Source organism: Henckelia pumila, chromosome 4 (genome assembly GCF_033568475.1).
Source record: "Henckelia pumila isolate YLH828 chromosome 4, ASM3356847v2, whole genome shotgun sequence".
NCBI classification, from domain to species: domain Eukaryota; kingdom Viridiplantae; phylum Streptophyta; class Magnoliopsida; order Lamiales; family Gesneriaceae; genus Henckelia; species Henckelia pumila.
Window position 1 is genome coordinate 62,195,551 of NC_133123.1, and position 22,541 is coordinate 62,218,091.

Below are 22,541 nucleotides of genomic sequence, written 5' to 3' on the forward strand. Positions count from 1 at the left end.
GTATTTGTTTTCACCACGTGTTTTTACTCCTTTTAAATCACATAGATCAGAGTGAATCAAATCAAGAGGTTTACTTTTTCTTTCAACTGTTTGAAAATATGATCTTGTTAGTTTTGCCTCAACACAAGTTTTGCATTTATGTTGCGTATCAATTTTTAATGTAGGAATACTTTTTAAGTTAATTAATCTATGAATCGTATCATAATTAACATGTCCTAGTCTGTCATGCCACAAATTGAAAGACTCAAGCAAGTAAGCAGAATATTTCATCTTATTGATTACGGGTTTAATATCCATTACATTGAGTTTGAACAAACCATTGCTTACATAGCCTTTCCCAACAAACATTCCACTTTTAGAAAAAACAACTTTATCTGACTCAAACACAATGCTAAAACCATGCTTGCTAAGCAGAGACCCAGACACCTAGTTCTTACAGATGTCTGGCACATACAACACATTGTTCAAATTCTGCTCTTTTCCAGCGGTCATCTTCAAAACAACTGTTCATTTTCCCTTGATTTCAAAAGTTGCAAAATTTCCCATGAACAGCACTTCCCCATTCTCAGATTCCTCAACATTTGAAAGCATCCTTTGTCAGAGCAAACATGGCGAGTGGCACCAATGTCGATCCACCACTCTCTTGGATTTGATCCAATTAGATTTACTTTAGAAATGACAGCACAGAGGTTCATATTTGAAACCTCATGAGATATGTTCTCCACCATGTTCAACTCTCGGTTTTTCTTTGGCTTCTTGCACTCAGAGGCCTTGTGACCAGTAGCACCATCATAGTTGAAGCATTTCCCCAAGAACTTCTTCTTCTTAATGTCTTCTTTTGGTCCCATTTTCATCCTTTTGTTCGAAGGATTGAAGTGTTTCTTTTTCAAGCTTTGGCCATGCTCTACAACATTTTCTTTAGCAGCAACCGGAGAAAACAGTCGTCTTTCAGAACTTTTGTTTTCTTCCTCGATACGAAGTCAAACAATGAGTTCTTCAACATTCATCTCCTTGCGCTTGTGTTTCAAGTAGTTCTTGAAATCCTTCCATTCCGGTGGTAGCTTCTCAACAATGGCAGCTACTTGGAAGTATTCGCTCAACGTCATCCCCTCAGCGTGAATCTCGTGAAGAATCACTTGGATTTCTTGAACTTGACTGATAACCGGCTTGGAATCCACCATTTTAAAATCCAGAAAGCGGCCTACAAGAAACTTCTTGGCCCCCGCATCCTTGGTTTTGAATTTTCTATCGAGGGATTCCCACTGCTCTTTGGCCGTTTTCTTTTCGCAATACACATTGTAGAGCGAATCTGCTAATCCGTTCAATACGTAATTTCGGCATAAGAAATAAAAATGATTCCATGCCTCCAGATCACTGACAAATTCAACATCTCCCTCACCCTCCTTGAGCTAAGGAGCATCCTTCGAGAGGAATCTAGCCAGGTTCAGCGTTTTCAAGTAGAATAACATTTTCTGCTGCCACCTCTTGAAGTCCACACCAATAAACTTCTCCGGATTTTCTCCGTGGTTGTGAGGTAGAGGAACAGCATCACCTCTTGGGGAAGTAGGAGGAACGACACGATTTGGAACCATGACAAGAGGGGCAACAGGAGCAGTCTCACTTGAAGCGAAAGCCATTTCTGAAACAATTCACGTAATGAGTACAAAATATGTTATAATTTTGTTAACCAAAAACTAAACTAAAAAACGTGAATATACAAAACAATATACTAAGATCGTATAACAATTCAGAAGTATAATGAGTATGTAAATACTGAAAAGTATAAACCGAATGAGTAAGGAAAAAGTCAAATAAACTGAGGCCTTTAACTAGTACAATTTTCTTAAAACAGATTTGTCCCCTCCGAAAAGTGCTTCGAGGATAATACGAACGTCTGTTTCCCAGGATACAATGGTAAAATCTTGTAGACTCCTAGCACCAAGGCACTACACCGACGAACCGAGACTGTACTTGAAAAGTATCACGACCGGGCAGGAACGTAAGTGCAGAACAGATAAAATGTGAGGACCTCGATTCTAATCAATTAATTTCAAATAGTAAAACAATCATCGACAAATAAATGAGCCAAATTTTAATTTTTTTTTTTAAAGGAAAAGTGCCTCGCTCGAGCGGTAGAAAAATATTCGGCTCGAGCAAGACCATCTCGGGCTCAACTATAAAAATCAATTTTAAACTCGTTCTTCGACATAAATCAATTTTAAGAATAATCGGGGTATAAAAATACATGCAGTATTATAAATCAACAATAAAAGCATGCTTCAATAAATAACCGAGTTCTAAAAATTATTCGACTCTAAATCGACGCCTCACATCTATCATTCGATCCCAAGCTAACCATGTCGACTCTGACTAGCTCCTGCCCCACCTGTTGTCAAGTACACATACAAAACAAGACAACAGCCGGATAACTCTGGTGAGAATAAAATCCCAATAAAAGCGACGTAACATGCAATATCAAATAAACATGTCAAAATCATGTTATAACATAAACATTCTTCGATGATAAATAAATATGAAATGCATGTGCTTAAAAATCGGGATTATCAAATCGGATAATCAAGGGAGACTCGATACTTCGGTTGGGATCCCGAGAACAAGATATCGTATCAACTCACCTATGCTCCCGATCGGGGTGGCAATACGTATCTCAATCCTCTAGACTTCGAGCAAAAATAATGAGTATTCGGGTCGCTAGGCGTAACTCAACAACCTAGGTCACTCAAATATAGCTCCCGAATCGTGTAAATCCTATCGGGGCAACTCAGCCCATTTCAAAATCAATGGATTTAGGCTCAAGATGAATGCACATGAAACAGATGCAATTAAATCAAATTAAAACGACAATTCTATTTATTCAGACATCAAAATATCGTAGATGTCATCTCATTAATTCATATATTCAATCATGAATATAATATCAAAAATCATTGAAATAATTCCAAATAAGCAAACTCATGCTTTTCAATTCGAATATATGCATCAATTAATTCAAACAATTTTATATAGACAAAATCATGTCTTTTAAGTAATATCAAAATCAATTAATCAGTCAAATTCTCAGTCAATATCAAATAATCAAATAAACCTGCAAGTATGTGATTTTAATCGGGAACTCGAGAACCTCAATCTCGCTCGAGTATTCATTCTCTTCGAAATCCACATCAGCTCATACCTCAATTTTCCAATCTGAAAAAGCTCAAATCCTTAGACTGCTGATTTCTGCCTCTAATTATCATCGACTAGCTTTCAATTTGCGAAAAATCATATAATGGTCAAAAGTCAACCTTAGTCAACTGTTGTCAAACTTTGACCAAAAATTTCCGAACTTTAATGCGCTCTCACCGCTTAACGATTTTGAATCTCGACTCGAAACTTGGATATTTGAATTCATCTCGTCGAGACGATCAAAATTGGGTAACACGTCGATGGTCGCCGGAAAATTTGGGGGAGGCGGCGACGTGGCGGCGATGAGCAAATCAACTCCAAAAATTCTGAATTTTGGCATGGTTGTAGATCTCGACGAGACGATTCCAACAATATAAGCCACGACCGGAACGGAGGTCCGACGCAGCGGTGATCGGAGAAAAACAGGGCGGCGGCGATGGCGGTTTAAAAACTCCGATCTGCACCAAATATGCCGAAATAATCTACCAAAAGCTAGGTAAATGTTCTACCCATCATCTACTATCATTTAGCAACTCGAAAACTAACAAAAACGAGCTCGAAATCGCGAAATCAAATCGAAGAAGATGATGAACAGTACCGAGAAAATTCTGTGCAGATTTTGTCCGTTCATTCTCACTTTTTTGGCGATCCAACCGTCCGATCTTTGATTTCTTTACACCAATATCTTCGTATTGATGTTGGCTACAAAGTGACCGATCGGATCTTTGATCGGAGCTCCGGTGAACGTCCAAACAAATCAAAAACGTTGACTGCTACAGTACCCACGAAAATTCTGTGCAGAACTCGTCTGTTATTTCTCATTTTTCCGGCGATCCAACCGTTGGATTTTCGATTTCTTTATACCAATAGATTTATCTTGATCTTGGCTACAATCTTACCGTTCGGATCTTTGATCGGTTTTCCGGTGAATGGCCGGAAAAATAAAAAAACTGCGGCTGCTACAGTAAAGTCGAGAAAATGGGAAAAATTGGGGAAAAAATCTTGATCCGTGTTTTCTCAGTGTGAGTTTTCTATTTATAGTAACCCGATATTTTTGGGTCTCGGACTAATTTATTTGATACCCAACTGGTAAAAATTAATCCTAAATCTGATATTTTCCGGTACACGCATCCAACATCAATAACATCATTTTTTTGAAATTATACACTTTGACCAGTCAATTGAACTCATAAATTTCCAATTTAATTTCTAAGTCCAACTTAGACTCGGACCAGTCATATCAGTCAATATTTTCCCAAATTAAATTTATCTGGCATAAATAATTATTTTTATTTCGATATCTCAATAATTATTTCAAAATGCTAAATAATACCAGATATTCAGAAATAGTCAAATTCATTGATTAACTGGTATGTGTATTTTATAAATACACTCTATAATCTCATTAGCAATAATAATTATTTCATCAACTCAATAATTATTTTAATTGTTAATTAATTCGATAATTAATTTTTGGGGCGTTACAATTCTCCCCCTCTAAGAATTGTTTTCGTCCTCGAAATCGCATGCAATCTGAGAACATCAGATAAAGATCTGAAAGAATCTGTACTCAATCTCATTGCAATAAAGAGATTCGGATATCTCTAACTTATATCATGTTCTATCTTCCAAGTGATTTCTTCGACCTTCTTTAAGTCATTATACTGAAACAACTAGAATTGACTTGTTCTAGAACTACTTCTCTTTTGGTACGTAATCTGTATCTGTCATCGGTTATCGATCAATCAAAGTAGTTCAAAGTCTCATTCAATTCAGTCTCATCTCTCCAAAGTATAAAGGAACGAATCTTGTTCTATTATTAAAGTCTGAATCAAGACTTACAACTCTGACATATCTATCTCGCACTGTTCTGATTCTATTCGGAATCATAATCACTTTCTCTGACATCTATGACCACATGAGGTCAAATCGTACTCTATCGCTGATGTATTTTAGAATCATCATTCTCGAAATGAGAAGAAAATTTGCAGTACTCATCGTATCTCGCTTCGAAAAGAGTCATCTCTAAACTCTTTTGGTATTTGTTCAAATCAGAACAATCAACCAAATCATGAATCTAGCCAACTAGTGCAAACTCTAGCACTACGGCTCGTGGAATATCCTCCCAAAACCATGAACATTCTGCTCTAGCTGTCTGTCGGTCTGAAATAATATATTATACTCTGATAAGGCGAGGAAAAAAAAGTTTCTTGAATATCTAACTCTGACCTAAATTCAGTTATCAGATTTTAGCTGTCTGTCAGTTGATAATGGATCAACCAAGAATACTTCGAAATCCTTTAACGAGTCAACAATTCCATCTTCAATCGATCAATCTTAATCTAGACTCAATACACAGTTTAGAATTCAGAGAAAACTTATGTCAATCAGACAGTTCCTAAAATCCCAAACTCATATACTGAGTTAATCTTAATCAAATCGATATTCCTCTAATGTCTTCAAGTAAAAATTTGATCAATCAACATTTCGCAAAATTCCAAAATTCAATATCGGAAAGTTCTTTCTTCAATATCATTTCGTAGGATCACATATTCATCTGCGAGTCACAATATGTTCGAGCAATCATGGAGCAATCACAAATCAAAACTCAAAAATTCTCATCAAATTCTTCCCAATAACCATCAAATAATCGATCAGTAAGGCAAGTTTAAATCCCAAAATTTCTCATTCGATCATAAATCGCAAACAACATCGTATTAATCTCACCAATTGGAAGAACAACACTCAGGTATTCATCTATATGCTCTGGAACTTATTTGGTACTAGTTACACTAATTCAAGTTTCTTCTTCTTCTAATTCGCTCTTTCTGATCTCAAGTGTTAGTAATTCTCGCAATTGAGTTCGAATGCTAAAAAGAAGATGCAACATCTCTACTAACACTGCAATGCCAGTCTTATTTCTAAATTCAAAATTCTGCTCTTAGTCCACCAATAAAAATTTACCGCAAAGTTCCATAAATTCTCGAACAATCATCACAAAATCCAAAGATCAAAAGATAAATCCGTTATCACTGATTCATCAAGTGAATCATATCAATTCTTCTGAATCATCTGAAATATTTTTAAATCCTAGTCGAATCCACTGCAATTTGTTTCAAAATTTCTCAAAATACCTAAAATTGAACGATCTTCGGACATAATCTTTATCCGGATCGGTCAAACACTAAATTCAGATAGTGCTATCAATCTCTATCAGTTACGAGCCAACAAAATCGTATATACTGAAGATATAACTCAAATCATCAATGACTCTCAGAGTCAGAATCAAATCAATATCAACGAAAATCGCTAAAGTCATGCTTATCAATAGAAAGAATTCTGGACAACAAACTCTGCTAAGTGAAAACAACTCACTTGCATTTCAAAATCGTGGGTGAATACTTCAGATCAGGCTCGAAGAATAAGAAAAACGAGCCAATCAATCAATATAAAATCAAGTGATCACTCATCAACAGGTACGACGTAATGCCCATCATCAAGACAAACCAAAATCATGGTTTCCAACGTGGCCTCAATCACGAGGAGTCCGCACGCCCTCATCGATTAGGACTCAGTCCTAAGACATATTCGAATGTCGCAACAAATAAATCTAGATCACCAAGAAATCAGATAATCAAAATTCACCCGAATCAATATCAATGTCCAGAAATAAATTTCAATTTCTCAAGAATTACGAATTTCTGAAATTCAGACTCGGAATTTCAATCAATATCAAATGGCAATAATTATCAAAGTCAATGTCATGCGAATCAAAGTTGCATAACTAAAATAGGATTCAAGAATCTTCAGATTAATCGAAGGAAGACTCAACTGTAACTGAATTCGGTGTCATCCCAAAAACACTAATTTCATCCTCTTATTCTATAGGAAAAATATTTTCTCCTCAACATTTCTCAAATTCATGTCTTTCCAAAATATCAATCATAATAACTCCTCAAACCAATCCAATACTAGAAATTCATACAAGTTTTCTTAAGACCCAATAAAACATCATTTTCCCAAAGAAAAATATTGGTTACATCAATGAAATCTCGATATCATCGATTGGGACCTAATCGAATTTTCAAAATATTCAATTAATCCTAATCTTCCCAAAAGTTTAACATAAAAGTGCTGATATTCTTACATTCACAAATAACTTTAAAAAATATCGCAAACTTAGATCAATTCTCAATAATTCAATCATTTATCAATATCTAATCACAATAGATCCAAGCAATTGGACACAGTCTGTTCATTCATATATATCAATCTCATAATGCTATAAATATAAAAATCAACTCAAAAGACATAATCAACTTAATGTCCTTACTGAGTACATCGGGATCTCAATTCATTTCTACTCAATCTCTTATTAACGAACACAATCAAGTTTATCATTCCTGATAAATCTATCATCTATTCCGAATGGGCGTTTTGAAACATCTAGTTTTGATCTCAGAGTATTATAAAACATCACTCAAAACTTACACCACATTATTCAAATCAACGAGTCAGGATCAATAAAATTCTTACCTCGAGAATTCTTACAGGTTCATTACAATGGATGATCAAATCTGATCTCGTTCTGAAATTTTCTGAAATCCTTAATATCGAAGTTCTATCTCTGTTCTGTCTAAAGGTTCATCTGACGCAAATCAATTCAATCATTGCTAAAGATTAAAATATAAACTCTTACCTCGATCAATCTAAGCCACAATAAACTTCGAGTGGTTTTTAATTCAATTTTCTCAAGAAGGAACATCATCTATTCATATTCTAGATCATCTCATCTTTCATCAATACCATTTCTCAATTTCTAGAGTATACAATTCTTCGCTCAATAAGGAGATTTAGTTGATAACGACAGAGATATAACAATTCAGAATATCATAATAAAATCTCACTTGCCATCATACTCTCCTCAACAAATTCATGAACATAAAACTCTTTCCAAAACGTCAATTCTCATAGCGAGCAATCTAATCATCACAATTCAAATCTGATTTGCTAGCTATCTGAACCATATCGGCTTAACAATTATAATATCAAATAATCACAAGCACAAATCTCGAAATATCAAAATCATCAACTCTGTTTCGATCATCCTCTAATCATCATACTCATGTAATCGCATGAGTGCTTAAATTCTCATCTCGAATTCAGTTCTGATACTCTTTCATATAATGCATGCTTTTAAAATCAATTCACATAATCAAATAGGCACATAATTCTGAATCAGTAAAGCATGCTCGCATGTAATTCAAGTAATCAAACAATGAAATTAATCACATGCGAAATAAAATAATTCAAGCAGACTCGATCTACCCCACTCACTCACTTCTATTCCAGTCCAAGAATCTTATCGCTCTGATACCACTTAATGTGAGGACCTCGATTCTAATCAACTAATTTCAAATAGTAAAACAATCATCGACAAATAAATGAGCCAATTTTTTTTTTAAAGGAACAGTGCCTCGCTCGAGCGGTAGAAAAATATTCGGCTCGAGCGAGACCATCTCGGGCTCAACTATAAAAATCAATTTTAAACTCGTTCTTGGACATACATCAATTCTAAGAATAATCGGGGTATAAAAATACATGCAGTATTATAAATCAACAATAAAAGCATGCTTCAATAAATAACCGAGTTCTAAAAATTATTCGACTCTAAATCGACGCCTCACATCTATCATTCGATCCCAAGCTAACCATGTCGACTCTGACTAGCTTCTGCCCCACCTGTTGTCAAGTACACATACAAAACAAGACAACAGCCGATAACTCCGGTGAGAATAAAATCCCAATAAAAGCGACGTAACATGCAATATCAAATAAATATGTCAAAATCATGTTATAACATAAACATTCTTCGATGATAAATAAATATGAAATGCATGTGCTTAAAAATCGGGATTATCAAATCGGATAATCAAGGGAGACTCGATACTTCGGTTGGGATCCCGAGAACAAGATATCGTATCAACTCACCTACGCTCCCGATCGGGGTGGCAATACGTATCTCAATCCTCTAGATTTCGAGCAACTATAATGAGTATTCGGGTCGCTAGGCTTAACTCAACAACCTAGGCCACTCAAATATAGCTCCCGAATCGTCTAAATCCTATCGGGGCAACTCAGGACATTTCAAAATCAATGGATTTAGGCTCAAGATGAATGCACATGAAACAGATGCAATTAAATCAAATTAAAACGACAATTCTATTTATTCAGACATCAAAATATCGTAGATGTCATCTCATTAATTCATATATTCAAAATCATGAATATAATATCAAAAATCATTGAAATAATTCCAAATAAGCAAACTCATGCTTTTCAATTCGAATATATGCATCAATTAATTCAAACAATTTCATATAGACAAAATCATGTCTTTTAAGTAATATCGAAATCAATTAATCAGTCAAATTCTCAGTCAATATCAAATAATCAAATAAACCTGCAAGTATGTGATTTTAATCGGGAACTCGAGAACCTCAATCTCGCTCGAGTATTCATTCCCTTCGAAATCCACATCAGCTCATACCTCAATTTTCCAATCTGAAAAAGCTCAAATCCTTAGACTGCTGATTTCTGCCTCTAATTATCATCGACTAGCTTTCAATCTGCGAAAAATCATATAATGGTCAAAAGTCAACCTTAGTCAACTGTGGTCAAACTTTGACCAAAAATTTCCGAACTTTAATGCGCTCTCACCGCTTAAAGATTTTGAATCTCGACTCGAAACTTGGATATTTGAATTCATCTCGTCGATACGATCAAAATTGGGTAACACGTCGATGGTCGTCGGAAAATTTGGGGGAGGCGGCGACGTGGCGGCGATGAGCAAATCAACTCCAAAAATTCTGAATTTTGGCATGGTTGTAGATCTCGATGAGAAGATTCCAACAATATAAGCCACGACCGGAACGGAGGTCCGACGCGGCGGCGATCGGAGAAAAACAGGGCGGCGGCGGTGGCGGTTTAAAAACTCCGATCTGCACCAAATATGCCGAAATAATCTACCAAAAGCTAGGCAAATGTTCTACCCATCATCTACTATCATTTAGCAACTCGAAAACTAACAAAAACGAGATCGAAATCGCAAAATCAAATCGAAGAAGACGATGAACAGTATCGAGACAATTCTGTGCAGATTTCGTCCGTTCATTCTCACTTTTCTGGCGATCCAACCGTCCGATCTTTGATTTCTTTACACCAATAGCTTCTTCTTGATGTTGGATACAAAGTGACCGATCGGAGCTTTGATCCGAGCTCCGGTGAACGTCCAGAAAAATCAAAAACTTTGATTGCTACAGTACCCACGAAAATTCTGTGCAGAACTCGTCTGTTATTTATCATTTTTCCGGCGATCCAACCGTTGGATTTTTGATTTCTTTATACCAATAGATTCATCTTGATCTTGGCTACAATCTGACCGTTCGGATCTTTGATCGGGTCTCCGGTGAACGGCTGGAAAAATAAAACAACTACGGCTGCTACAGTAAAGTCGAGAAAATGGGAAAAATTGGGGAAAAAATCTTTATCCGTGTTTTCTCAGTGTGAGTTTTCTATTTATAGTAAGTAACCCGATATTTTCGGGTCTCGGACTAATTTATTTGATACCCAACTGGTAAAAATTAGTCCTAAATCTGATATTTTCCGGTACACGCACCCAACATCAATAACATCATTTTTCTGAAATTATACACTTTGACCAATCAATTTAACTCATAAATTTCCAATTTAATTTTTATGTCCAACTTAGACTCGGATCAGTCATCTCAGTCAATATTTTCCCAAATTAAATTTATCTGGCATAAATAATTATTTTTATTTCGATATCTCAATAATTATTTCAAAATGCTAAATAATACCAGATATTCAGAAATAGTCAAATTCATTGATTAACTGGTATGTGTATTTTATAAATACACTCTATAATCTCATTAGCAATAATAATTATTTCATCAACTCAATAATTATTTTAATTGATAATTAATTCGATAATTAATTTTTGGGGCGTTACATTAACAGCGAGAGCAGAGTTCATAAAAAGGTGAGGGGCTCAAAAATTGTCTGTATTGAAGGACTGAATGCTGCCTCTATTTATAGGACGCATTTGGGCAGATGAAAGACCAAAGGTTGGATACTGAAGCACCAAAAGACTGGCCAGCTGAAGCACCAACGGACAACCAGCTGAAGGGTCTCATCCAGAAGCTTCTCATGGCATGTGGAAGAACCAAAAATTAAAATAGCAAAAGGTGGCCAACACTGGGTAGGTGATTTTGCCTTGATCGGTCTGATATTCAACGCATCCAAGTCGCGCCCGTACGCTTGCACACAAGTCAAGCATTTTTCAGTGAGACTGCTCCTGTTGCCCCTCTTTAAATCCGATCCAAACCATAAGGTCATGTTTAATGACATGAGGATGTTGATATGATGAAGTTGTTAACTTCATTACATATTGATGTCAGCAATGATAAAGGGGTCATAGAAAAAACAAGTTCAAAATAAAGATCAATTCTTTTTTCAAATCTTTCTACGGAACCCTTATTTCGGTTTTATCGAGTATTTTTCCTTTTGAAGCAAGTGATGTGAACAATCTAGTCTAGATTCTATTCTTTCTCTCATTTTCATTTGGTTGAAAGATCCTCAGGCTCAACTTTAGCTGATTATTAGAATTGCTTCGTCTTGATTCTGGTTGAGAAACGCTAGGAAAAATGTATAGTACTTTATCTACGTCTTTACTGAAAGGTTTAGTTCAGTACAATAAAGAATCTGTCAGTCAAGATGGAATTCGAAGTAATAACATAGGGTCCTACCCACAACGTTTCCTACTCCTCCTTCTCATCGGTGATACCGACGGGACCCCAAGATAGCATTAGCGCGAAAGCATCATGCTATACGGCAGACAATAAAAATATTTACCTCGAGTTCGAGTCCGGTATGCCTTAAATTAAATAATTATGTATTATGTAAAAGTAAGGTTTTTGATTTCAAAGATGCCCAACTACCTTGACTAGCGCAATTGGTATATCAATCTCTCGCTTGCCTCAAGGTATGGACTAGAGTGAAGAATTCCATCCTTTTTTCTATATGGGTTCTATGAAGACCAGCCAAATCTATGAGTTGAAGTCGTATCATGCATCATGAAACTGGCATGGAGGACTTTACTTCATCTCTGGAGCAAGGGTTGAACGCGCTTCGTCTTCCATTCGTCATTTCCAGAAGAAGAATTGCTAGTGAGAGAAGGGCTCTTGGTTTAGCAATTTAATAGGCACTCAACCTTGTTCTCGGTTAGTTTTATAAGGAAGCTTGGGGTGTTTAGCTGTGCACCCTTTGGTTGCTTGTAGTACTCCTTCTACCATATTCATTTGTATTTGTTTTGCACTTCAGTCCCGGATCGACTAGTCTTCTTTGTTATAGTTTGACTACGTGATCGACCTATAATATATAATTTGTTTACTGACTTGAGTTCAGAACTACTTTTTTGCTAGCCTGAGTCCGCGTGATTTATCTATCTCATTAGATGCACCGGATCCCACTTCTTGTTGCCTAGAAATTAAGAAAAGAATAAGTATTTGACTTGACAGTGACCGAATATCAACATAATGTAAGCCAACAAGTGACTTCCTAGCTGTTGCTTAATCTATCTCATTAACCGTCCGATCTCTCACCATGATGTCATCGAGCTGACATCATCCTGATGATGTCACCTGCCACCTGGCCATGCAGATCGGGCCCTCCGATCTGGGACTCTCCTGGTTATTTTCGATTATCCCGAATCCATTCTCGAACTCCTTAGACCCATATGGAAATTTTTTAATCATGATTTACCCAATTTAATCATGATTACCAAGTTAATTACTTAATTTGGGTACGGGTCACTACAAAGGCTTTGTATATTTATATAAAAAAAAAGTTAATAGTTTTGAATTTTATTAAATATCAGTAAATTACATGATCAAGAAAAGAAGTATATATATATATATATATGAAGGTGACTGGCCGAAAGATAAACGAGTCAAACCAAAAATAAATGGGAAAAAAAACTATGGAAAAAGGGAAATGAATCAGTCAGCACTCAGCGGGATCTTGTGAGATGGATTAGTAGAAAGAATTGGGAAAAAATAGTGAAAATATCGCGAGATATTAATTGAAGTCCAGATGAAGATATTTTGTTGAGAAATTGTGTGATCCTATGTGTACAACTCGTAGTATTTTTCATTTTTGATTGGTGATTAATCAATCATTTTGAAAGGTTTTTTTTCTGAAGATGAGACCAAATTTCCTGCTCATCATTCTCATCTTCTTGGGGTTTGGGCTACAAGAATCAATTTTCTCTCGAAAGTTGTCCGAGGATTTTGCGATCGTGCTGCAGAGTGGTGACGGGGCTCTGTTCGAAGTGGAGGCGGCGGCGGCTTTTCAATCTCAGACCATAAAGCACATGGTCGTAGATGGCTGCGCCGCCGACACGTTCCCTCTGCCTAACGTCACCTCCAAGATACTCGCCAAGGTGATCGACTACCGCAACCACCACCACCGGGTGAGACTATGCTGCACCTGGAGTTCTTTTCCAGGTGCAGCATAGACCTTGGATCACGGAAGGATCCACATGAAAACATGTGAGACACACATATTTTTATGTGGGCCCTATTGATCCAAGAATTTAGCTCCACCAGGTGTAGCACACCTGGTGGAGCATAGTCTCACCCACCACCACCACTTCGAAGCTGCCGACCAGGACAAGTTTGATTCGGAGTTCATCAGGGTCGATCATCAGACGCTCTTTGATCTTATTTTGGTATCTCTTTCGACTTTCTTGTTTTTTGTGATCCCAAATCCCTATTTCGTTTTGACTTATTATTCAAGTCCTTTTGACTTGGGAAAATCACTAAATTTGCCATGTTGTTCCTTGAATCAAGCAAGTTTGGATTTTTTTGTGAAATCCATTTAGTTTGCATTCGAAATGTATTGTGGTTATTGTGCCCGCCCTTTCACTTGTGCAACCTATGGACGATTTTTAATTAGCTCGAGAAATTGAAGTGTTTTGTGTTTTTTATACATACATATATAATACTATGCCCTGTTTTTCTTTTCAGGCTGCGGACTACTTGCAGATCAAGAGCCCGCTTGAGCTTGCTTCTCAGACTGTGGCCGACATGATCAAGGGAAAGACGCCCGGAGAAATTCGCAAAATGTTCAACATTACAGATTGCTCTAGAACAGTCGAGGAAGAAGAGGAGTTTGAAAGGGAGAACAGATGGGCATTTGAGTGAACGCTGCTTCAAGTACTGCATCACTACATACAGATAATGTTCGATATAATTCACACTGAGCGTATTCGGATGATATTGGTGGTAAATCCCTCGTTCTGCTAAGTCATTTTCTCCTTGTATTATGCAAACATGAACTCGATCTAGATGACATGGCATGCTGCTTGTTTGGTCGATGCTCATATATGTTTGTTCCCAGTCTTGTTTGTGTATGTACCTTGTGAATTATGGCCTCTGGATGATTGTATTCACTAAGGGTGTGTTTGAAGTGGTAGATTATTAGTCTGCCTATAAATTATTTTATCTATCTCATGTTTTTTTGGTCATATTATTTATCCAATTTCAATTATTTATCTCACATCAATCAAATCATAAATTATTTATCTTACATCGATCAAATCATTGAATTTAAGTTACTATATTACCCTTTATAAATAATACTATTCATATTTTTATTAATTATTACAAGGATAAAATAGTAATTTACTATTTTCATATAATATATAATCAATCAAATCAAACAAACCATAATATATCAATAAAATCAAATCTTATATTAACTATCATTTCATATTTATTTTTTATTACAATATATTATTTATCTCTATATTATTTATCTTATCTCCAACTTCAAACAGACCCTAAATATGGAAGCCGCATTAGCCCGCGTCATTTTTAGGTAGTGTTTGCAACCTCTAAAAATAAGTGATTATGGAGATTCTCTTCACAAATTTGTTAAAAAAAATCTCCATAATCACTTATTTTTAGAGCTTGCAAGCTAAATAGGTAAAAGATTCAATAGTTTCTGCTAAATTCGACACAAAATTTTATCTTGTTGAGCATCATATTTTTATTAGATAATTCTCAGACGTTCAAGTACAGAAGCTTGAAATTCTAGCTAAGAGCAAGTCAGACACCAAAAAAATCTGATTTTTAAACTTGCACTTTTCATCACCTTCTTTAAAAAATTGTTTTGAAAAATGGGTCAATAATCTTTTTTTCTTAATTTCTTGAATATTGAATTAGACAGTGAGATCGATCAATATCGGAAATCCTGGCATGCTCTACAACATATACAGAACATATATTACTATTTCAATATGTGTATCGATCATCAGTGTCTTTAATTCAATTGGATGAATACGGATGGAGCACGTACTCTTTACAAGTATACACAAATAATAAGGCGAAAAGAGAGTCGCGTTTTTAGATGAAAACAATGTCGGAACATTCCTTTCTCAGTATTGATTTATGCGTTTATGTTAAATCCGTTGAGATCATTTGGAGCCCTGCTAAATCGTCCATTTTCCCCATATCTACACATTGCAAAATGCATAAAGCACTAGTATCTATATCCCAACTGTGGAGTTGAGTTCTTGTACTAGATCATTCGCTTAACTTGGATTATTGATTTCAAACTTTAATTTTTACAAATTAAGTATTTTGATTGGTTTTCAGTATAATTCAAAATTTTTAAACTAAGTAATGTAAATAAACAAATATCAGTGTGCACGTAATCTTAAATTGTATTCAGCAATGTAGTTTGCAACAATGACACTACAAATTTAGTATGAAAAATATAAATATATTCAAAATGGTTTATTTCAGCTTCAAAAACAATTTCCCAATCGTCCGTTATGACCAATATCAACAAAAAATCTCTCGAAAAATAGTAAAGAAAAATAGATAGATTATAAAAGTAAATTATATTACAAGAAATAAATTTTTTTTAAATTAAAAATATTAATTTAATGTTTGACAAATCTATTATATAAATTTTTTATATGTATCAAATCGTTTAGGTTTGATTTGGTTTGGAATTTTTTTTCTTCCAATTTTAAGCTTTGAACTGACTAACTTTTTTCGGTTTGATTGTCTTTAAATCCGATCCAAACCAAAAGGGCATGTTTAATGATGTGAGGATGTTGATGTGACGAAGTTGTTAACTTCATTGTATGTTGATGTCAACGATGACAAGAGGGATCATGGAAAGAACATGTTCAAAATAACGATCAATTCTTTTTTAAATCCTGCTGAGAACCTTCATTTCGGTTTTATCTAGTATTTTTCCTTTTGAAGCAAGTGACGTGAACAATCTAGTCTAGATTCTATTCTTACTCTCATTTGTTTTTGGTCGAAAGATCCTCGGGCTCAACTTTAGCTGATTATTAGAATTGCTTCATTTGGATTCTGGTTGAGAACAGCTAGGAAAAATGTATAATTTATCTACGTCTTTACCGAAAGGTCTAGTAGTTGAGTAAAATAAAGAATCTGTCAATCAAGTTGAAATTCGAAGTAATAACATAGGATTTTACCCGCAATGTTTCCTACTTTTTCTCATTGTTGAACCGACGGGACCCCAAGATGGCAATAGCACGAAAGAATCATGCTATACTACAAACAATAACAAATTTATCTCGAGTTCGAGATGCCTTAAATTAAGATAATTATGTATTATGTAAAAGTAAAGTTTTCGATTTCAAAGACCCCCAACTACCTTGACTAGCGCAATTGGTATGTCGGTCTCTTGCTTGCCTCAAGGTATGGACTGGAGTGAGAATTTCATCTTTTTTCTGTATGGGTTCTGATGATGTCGAAATTTGTCTCCGGGTTTGGTCTGGTAGAATGGATCTCCAAATCTGCAATAAATTGGGTCGGGCGCGACGGAGCTCTCCACAGACAGAAGCAAAATTAGGGGGCGCCGAAGGTGTTTCGACGTGACCCCTTCGATGTCTAAGTCAGTGCTCGATAAATAAAGAGCTTGACAAAAAGTAAGAACAAGATATATGTGTGTGTGAGTGTGTGAATAAGAATTGAATAAAAGAGATGAATGAATAAACTATGAATCATACCTATATCTATAAGGGCTGGGGGGGTAAGTTACCTTGATGAGGTAGAATATGTGTTAGAGTAGGACTCTACTCAGGTAGGAGCTTTGACCAAGTAAAACTCTAACATCAACCCATGAATCATATCAGATCTGGGATTCGTTGAATATTGCCTTTATCTTTTACAGATCTTCGTATATCTGATAAAGATCGAAGGTTATAGACATTGGGCCCGTCATGGGCCCGGGTCGGGCTCCAACCATACCAGTTAGGGTTCAAGCCCATGAACTTGTGATCAAAATCATAGTCTCGTTACCTAACTGGGTTATTTCAGACTGGGCTTCATAAAATAAAACTAAATGGACCTCAAAATACCTTTTTAGAAATATGGATTATTCGGTTCGGGTCGGGTTAGATCCGTATATTTTTTAGGGACATCAATAGTACCTCCCCTACTGGTCTAAAAGAAGTATGAAGTTTAGACCAAGCAGTCTGCTCGGACCCCGAGCCCAATATATTATGTATGTTTGATAACCCGTCCTAATGTGTTTTATATGAGCGGTCCAGATTATGATCCGCGTCGTGTTCTTTCTCTGGACAGCTGAGATCTCACGACAGTACGATTCTCGAGAAATTCCCTGAGTAACGTGGCCCGCCCCGAGACGTTGATCGGTAATATCATCCAACAGTCAAGATTGATTTGCGTCTCCTATAAATAGGACAGTAAAAAATTTTAGTTTTTACTTTTACAGCATACATTGTTACCCTGCCGAACTAGCAAGAGAGTTCCCGCCCCGAGCTATAGTTCGTTGTCCTGTCTTGCCTTAATTATCCTCTTCCTGTGTAAGTTCTCTTTTATTGAAATACATTTAAAATATCTTTCCCGGACGAGAATACTGTCCGGGAAAATAGTTGCTTTTATTGAGTCATCTCCTCACCCCCAAAAACACCTGAGCATCCTGCCTCTTCGGAGTCATGAGATGCCGACCTGAGTCCCACAGAGACTCGGGAAGCTAAAATGCGAAGGATTCATGCCCTTAGGACCGATGAGGCCTACTTAAGGTCGAAAGGCAAGCATTGGTTTCAAGTCTTAGCCTCCCACCTTAGCCCGGACATGGGCCTAGTCATTAGAGACAGATCGGGGATGCCCGATACATATGATCTATTACTTCCCCGTCGTCGGGACCGGGCTAATAAACCCCATGAGGGATACTTAAGTTTCATTTTAGATCACGTGAAAATGGGTCTCAGGTTCCCCGTCCCGAACATCATCTTGGCATTGTGTCAATATTTTTGTATATGTCCGAGCGAGCTTACTCCTAATTCCTTTGGCTCTATTTTATCCTTGGGAGTTTTGTTTTGCTTTTTTCGGGTTCCCCTAGATATAGGGAATTTCATCAAATTTCTTCAAATTAAGAAAACTGCCCCGGGTCGGTTTTATTTTTCCATCCGACCTGAATATCTATTCCTGAAAGGAAAGTTCAGCTCTCACAAGGTTTTTGTATTATCAGTCCTTGGGATTAACTCCATAGTGAGTTCAGTGAAATATTCTTTGGCTTTGTCCAATGCTCGGGCATATTTTATCATCTTTTTATTTTTAGTTTCAAACTTCCCTGGGCTGTTCCTATTTGGAGGCAGAAGAGTAGGCCGACTCGGGCCCATTTTTTTCCGGAGCCCATAATTTTGAAAAAAAAAATTTATTATATTAAAGTGTATATTGATTCAATATAAATTTATTATTCTTGGGCTTTTTTCATTCATCACCCAGAAAATTATTTTTTCTTTGTCTACTGCCTAGTATAAACTATTTTATTATTTTTGGGTCTATTGATAAATTTTTTTATGAAGTTTATTATTCTTAGGTCTCTTGATAATTTTTTCTCAATATAAATTATTTTTTCTGTGCCCAATATAAACAAAAAACTTTTTTTATTCCCTAAATTTATTATATAGTAGTGTAACTGAACCAATATAAATACATATTTTATGACTCATAGAGATTGTTCTGATATTAATGAGGACGATTTATTTTCGGAGTTGACATTCTTGAAGTTTCATTACCAAGAGAAACAAAATCAGCAATTAATGTAGTGAAGTACTTAAAAAAATAGATGAATATTTTTCAAATGATCACATGACATATACTTGTTGATTATACTTGTTAGAGTAGTAAGTGCAAAACAAATTTTCTCAAATTTAAAGTTCATCAAAACATTTCTTCAATAAACCATGTCATATATAAGAAAATATTGAATGAATTGTTTATACTACTAATTGAGAAAATAAATTACTGAACAATTTGATTAATGTGTTAGCTCTAAACTGTCAGACGAGTTGTTTTATAGTGATCATTTTTGTACTGTTTGATCTTATTATTCAATTAAAATAGAAATATTTTGACCATTACACATTGTTTAAATCGAAAAATTTGTTATTAATCTAAAATAATAAGAACACACATTATGATTTAGGGGGTCTATTCTTAACGTTGGACTCAGGCCCAAGAATTATTAGGATCGGCCCTGATTTCTTCCCCTTATTGATTTATGTGTTTATGTTAAATCCGTTGAGATCATTTGGAGCCCTGCTAAATCGTCCATTTTCCCCATATCTACACATTGCAAAATGCATAAAGCACTAGTATATATATCCCAACTGTGGAGTTGAGTTCTTGTACTAGATCATTTCCCATAACTTGGATTATTGATTTCAAACTTTAATTTTTACAAATTAAATATTTTGATTGGTTTTCAGTATAATTCAAAATTTTTAAACAAAGTAATGTAAATAAACAAATATCAGTGTGCACGTAATCTTAAATTGTATTCAGCAATGTAGTTTGCAACAATGACACTACAAATTTAGTATGAAAAATATAAATATATTCAAAATGATTTATTTCAGCTTCAAAAACAATTTCCCAATCGTCCGTTATGACCAATATCAACAAAAAATCTCTCGAAAAATAGTAAAGAAAAATAGATAGATTTTAAAAGTAAATTATATTACAAGAAATCAAGTTTTTTTAATTAAAAATATTAATTTAATGTTTGACAAATCTATTATATAAATTTTTTATATGTATCAAATCGTTTAGGTTTGATTTGGTTTGGAATTTTTTTTTTCCAATTTTAAGCTTTGAACTGACTAACTTTTTTCGGTTTGATTGTCTTTAATCCAATCCAAACCAAAAGGCATGTTTAATGATGTGAGGATGTTGATGTGATGAAGTTGAAGTTGTTAACTTCATTGCATGTTGATGTCAATGATGACAAGAGGAGTCATGGAAAGAACATGTTCGAAATAACGATCAATTCCTTTTTCAAATCTTGTTAAGAACCCTCATTTCGGTTTTATCTAGTATTTTTTTCCTTTTGAAGCAAGTGACGTGAACAATCTAGTCTAGATTCTATTCTTGCTCTCATTTGATTTTGGTCGAAAGATCCTCGGGCTCAACTTTAGCTGATTATTACAATTGCTTCGTCTTGATTTTGGTTGAGAACAACTAGGAAAAATGTATAATTTATCTACGTCTTTACCGAAAGGTCTAGTAGTTGAGTAAAATAAAGAATCTGTCAATCAATCAAGTTGAAATTCGAAGTAATAACATAGAATCTTACCCGCAATGTTTCCTACTTTTTCTCTTCGTTGAACCGACGGGACCCCAAGATGGCATTAGCACGAAAGAATCATGCTATACTACAAACAATAACAAATTTACATTGAGTTCGAGTCCGATATGCCTTAAATTAAGATAATTATGCATTGTGTAAAAGTAAAGTTTTCGATTTCAAAGACCCCCAACTACCTTGACTAGCGCAATTGGTATGTCGGTCTCTTGCTTGCCTCAAGGTATGGACTGGAGTGAGAATTCCATCTTTTTTCTATATGGGTTCTATGAAGGCCGGCCAAATCTATGAGCTGTATTCGTATCATGCATCATGAAATTGGCATGACGGACTTTACTTCATCCCAGGAGCAAGGGTTGAACGCTCTCCTTCCATTCGTCATTTCCGGAAGAAGAATTGCCCGTGAGAGAAGGGCTCTTGGTTTAGCAATTTAGTAGGCGCTCAATTTTGCTCTGGGTTAGCTTCACCCTTTGATTGCTTGTAGTACTCCTTCTACCATTAAGTTAGGCTAATGAATAACCGGTTAGCTAAGTGTCTTTAACGAATTTGGCACCGAATTAAGTTAGGCTAATGAATAACCGGTTAGCTAAGTGTCTGCAGTCCGAGCTTGCTAGGCTAGCTCTCTTTACAAGTCAGAACGTCTACCGGAGCGGCTATTATTATACGAGATTTCTTGCTACCTATCGACATACCTTAACCCATCTTCATCTCATGTTTATGCGAAAATGACATGAAGTCGCAGAGATGACGCTGAAATATTAAATTTTTATTTCATTAAATGTATATGTATTTAAACACAAAATAAATTTTTATAATTAAAAAAATTAAAATTACACATAATTAATTTTTTTTTCAATTTTGTAATTTTTTAAATGATTTTTTAAAAAAAATGTAAGGAAGAGATGATCTTGACCATCTACAACGTCCAAATAATCTCATTTTCTATTTTATATTTTTTAATATATCTTTCTATATTATTAATTTTATCTTTTAAATTATTTTTAATAATTTAAAACGATCAGATTAATCTGATCTCTGCTTTTTTAAAAAATATATTAAAAAAGAAATATGACAAACGAGCTTCACGGGGCTGAAGTATTCCTCGCGGTGAAAGCCCGCATGCACGTGGAGAAGACATCGTGCAACTTTCTCGCCTCTTATTTGAATTGGGCGAAGAAACCCACTTCATTGCATAGGCTTCCTCGTCCATAAAAAAATGACCTAGAAGACTATCAATCAATCCAAACCATCGGTTTTGTTTTGTTTTTCGTCAGTTTATATTTATATTCATCTCTAGATACAACCTTTTATCACCCCTTCCGCGGTACGTCACGCCTCGTGACCCCGCACCAAAGTTTTTACCATTCTCAATTAAGGTGACACCCGAAACCACACTTTGCCGTATTACGGGAATATAGAAGATTCACCCAAGAATGTTACATGCCGAAGAGTTGGGATTACAAAAAATAAGTAAATACAATGAAGGAACAATGCATCAGTAAAACTCCATCCATGAATTATGGACCAAAAAAAAAGACCAATAGTCGAAGGAATGCATCAAATGCCCAGACTTGGGGGCAATGCAAAGGCAAAGTCCAAAAAAGACAAAACAGAAG

General features: G+C 35.5%; 3 long non-coding RNA genes and 1 pseudogene across 3 annotated transcripts; 1 reads left to right on the top strand and 3 right to left on the bottom strand.

The window, feature by feature from the left end:
• Positions 1–253: 253 nt before the first annotated feature.
• On the bottom strand, positions 254–3,266 carry LOC140865079 (uncharacterized). The gene is made up of 2 exons (XR_012144483.1): positions 2,332–3,266; positions 254–1,639 (listed from the first exon to the last, which is right to left on the bottom strand). It is a non-coding gene; the product is annotated as an uncharacterized lncRNA (long non-coding RNA).
• A 5,107-nt stretch (positions 3,267–8,373) lies between these two features.
• On the bottom strand, positions 8,374–10,182 carry LOC140865081 (uncharacterized). The gene is made up of 3 exons (XR_012144485.1): positions 9,907–10,182; positions 9,737–9,815; positions 8,374–8,928 (listed from the first exon to the last, which is right to left on the bottom strand). It is a non-coding gene; the product is annotated as an uncharacterized lncRNA (long non-coding RNA).
• A 230-nt stretch (positions 10,183–10,412) lies between these two features.
• LOC140865080 (uncharacterized) lies at positions 10,413–21,385 on the bottom strand. Its single transcript, XR_012144484.1, has 5 exons — positions 21,105–21,385; positions 20,917–20,995; positions 16,966–17,192; positions 16,784–16,862; positions 10,413–10,662 (listed from the first exon to the last, which is right to left on the bottom strand). It is a non-coding gene; the product is annotated as an uncharacterized lncRNA (long non-coding RNA).
• LOC140865078 (SKP1-like protein 1B) lies at positions 13,112–14,693 on the top strand (annotated as a pseudogene).
• Positions 21,386–22,541: the final 1,156 nt, after the last annotated feature.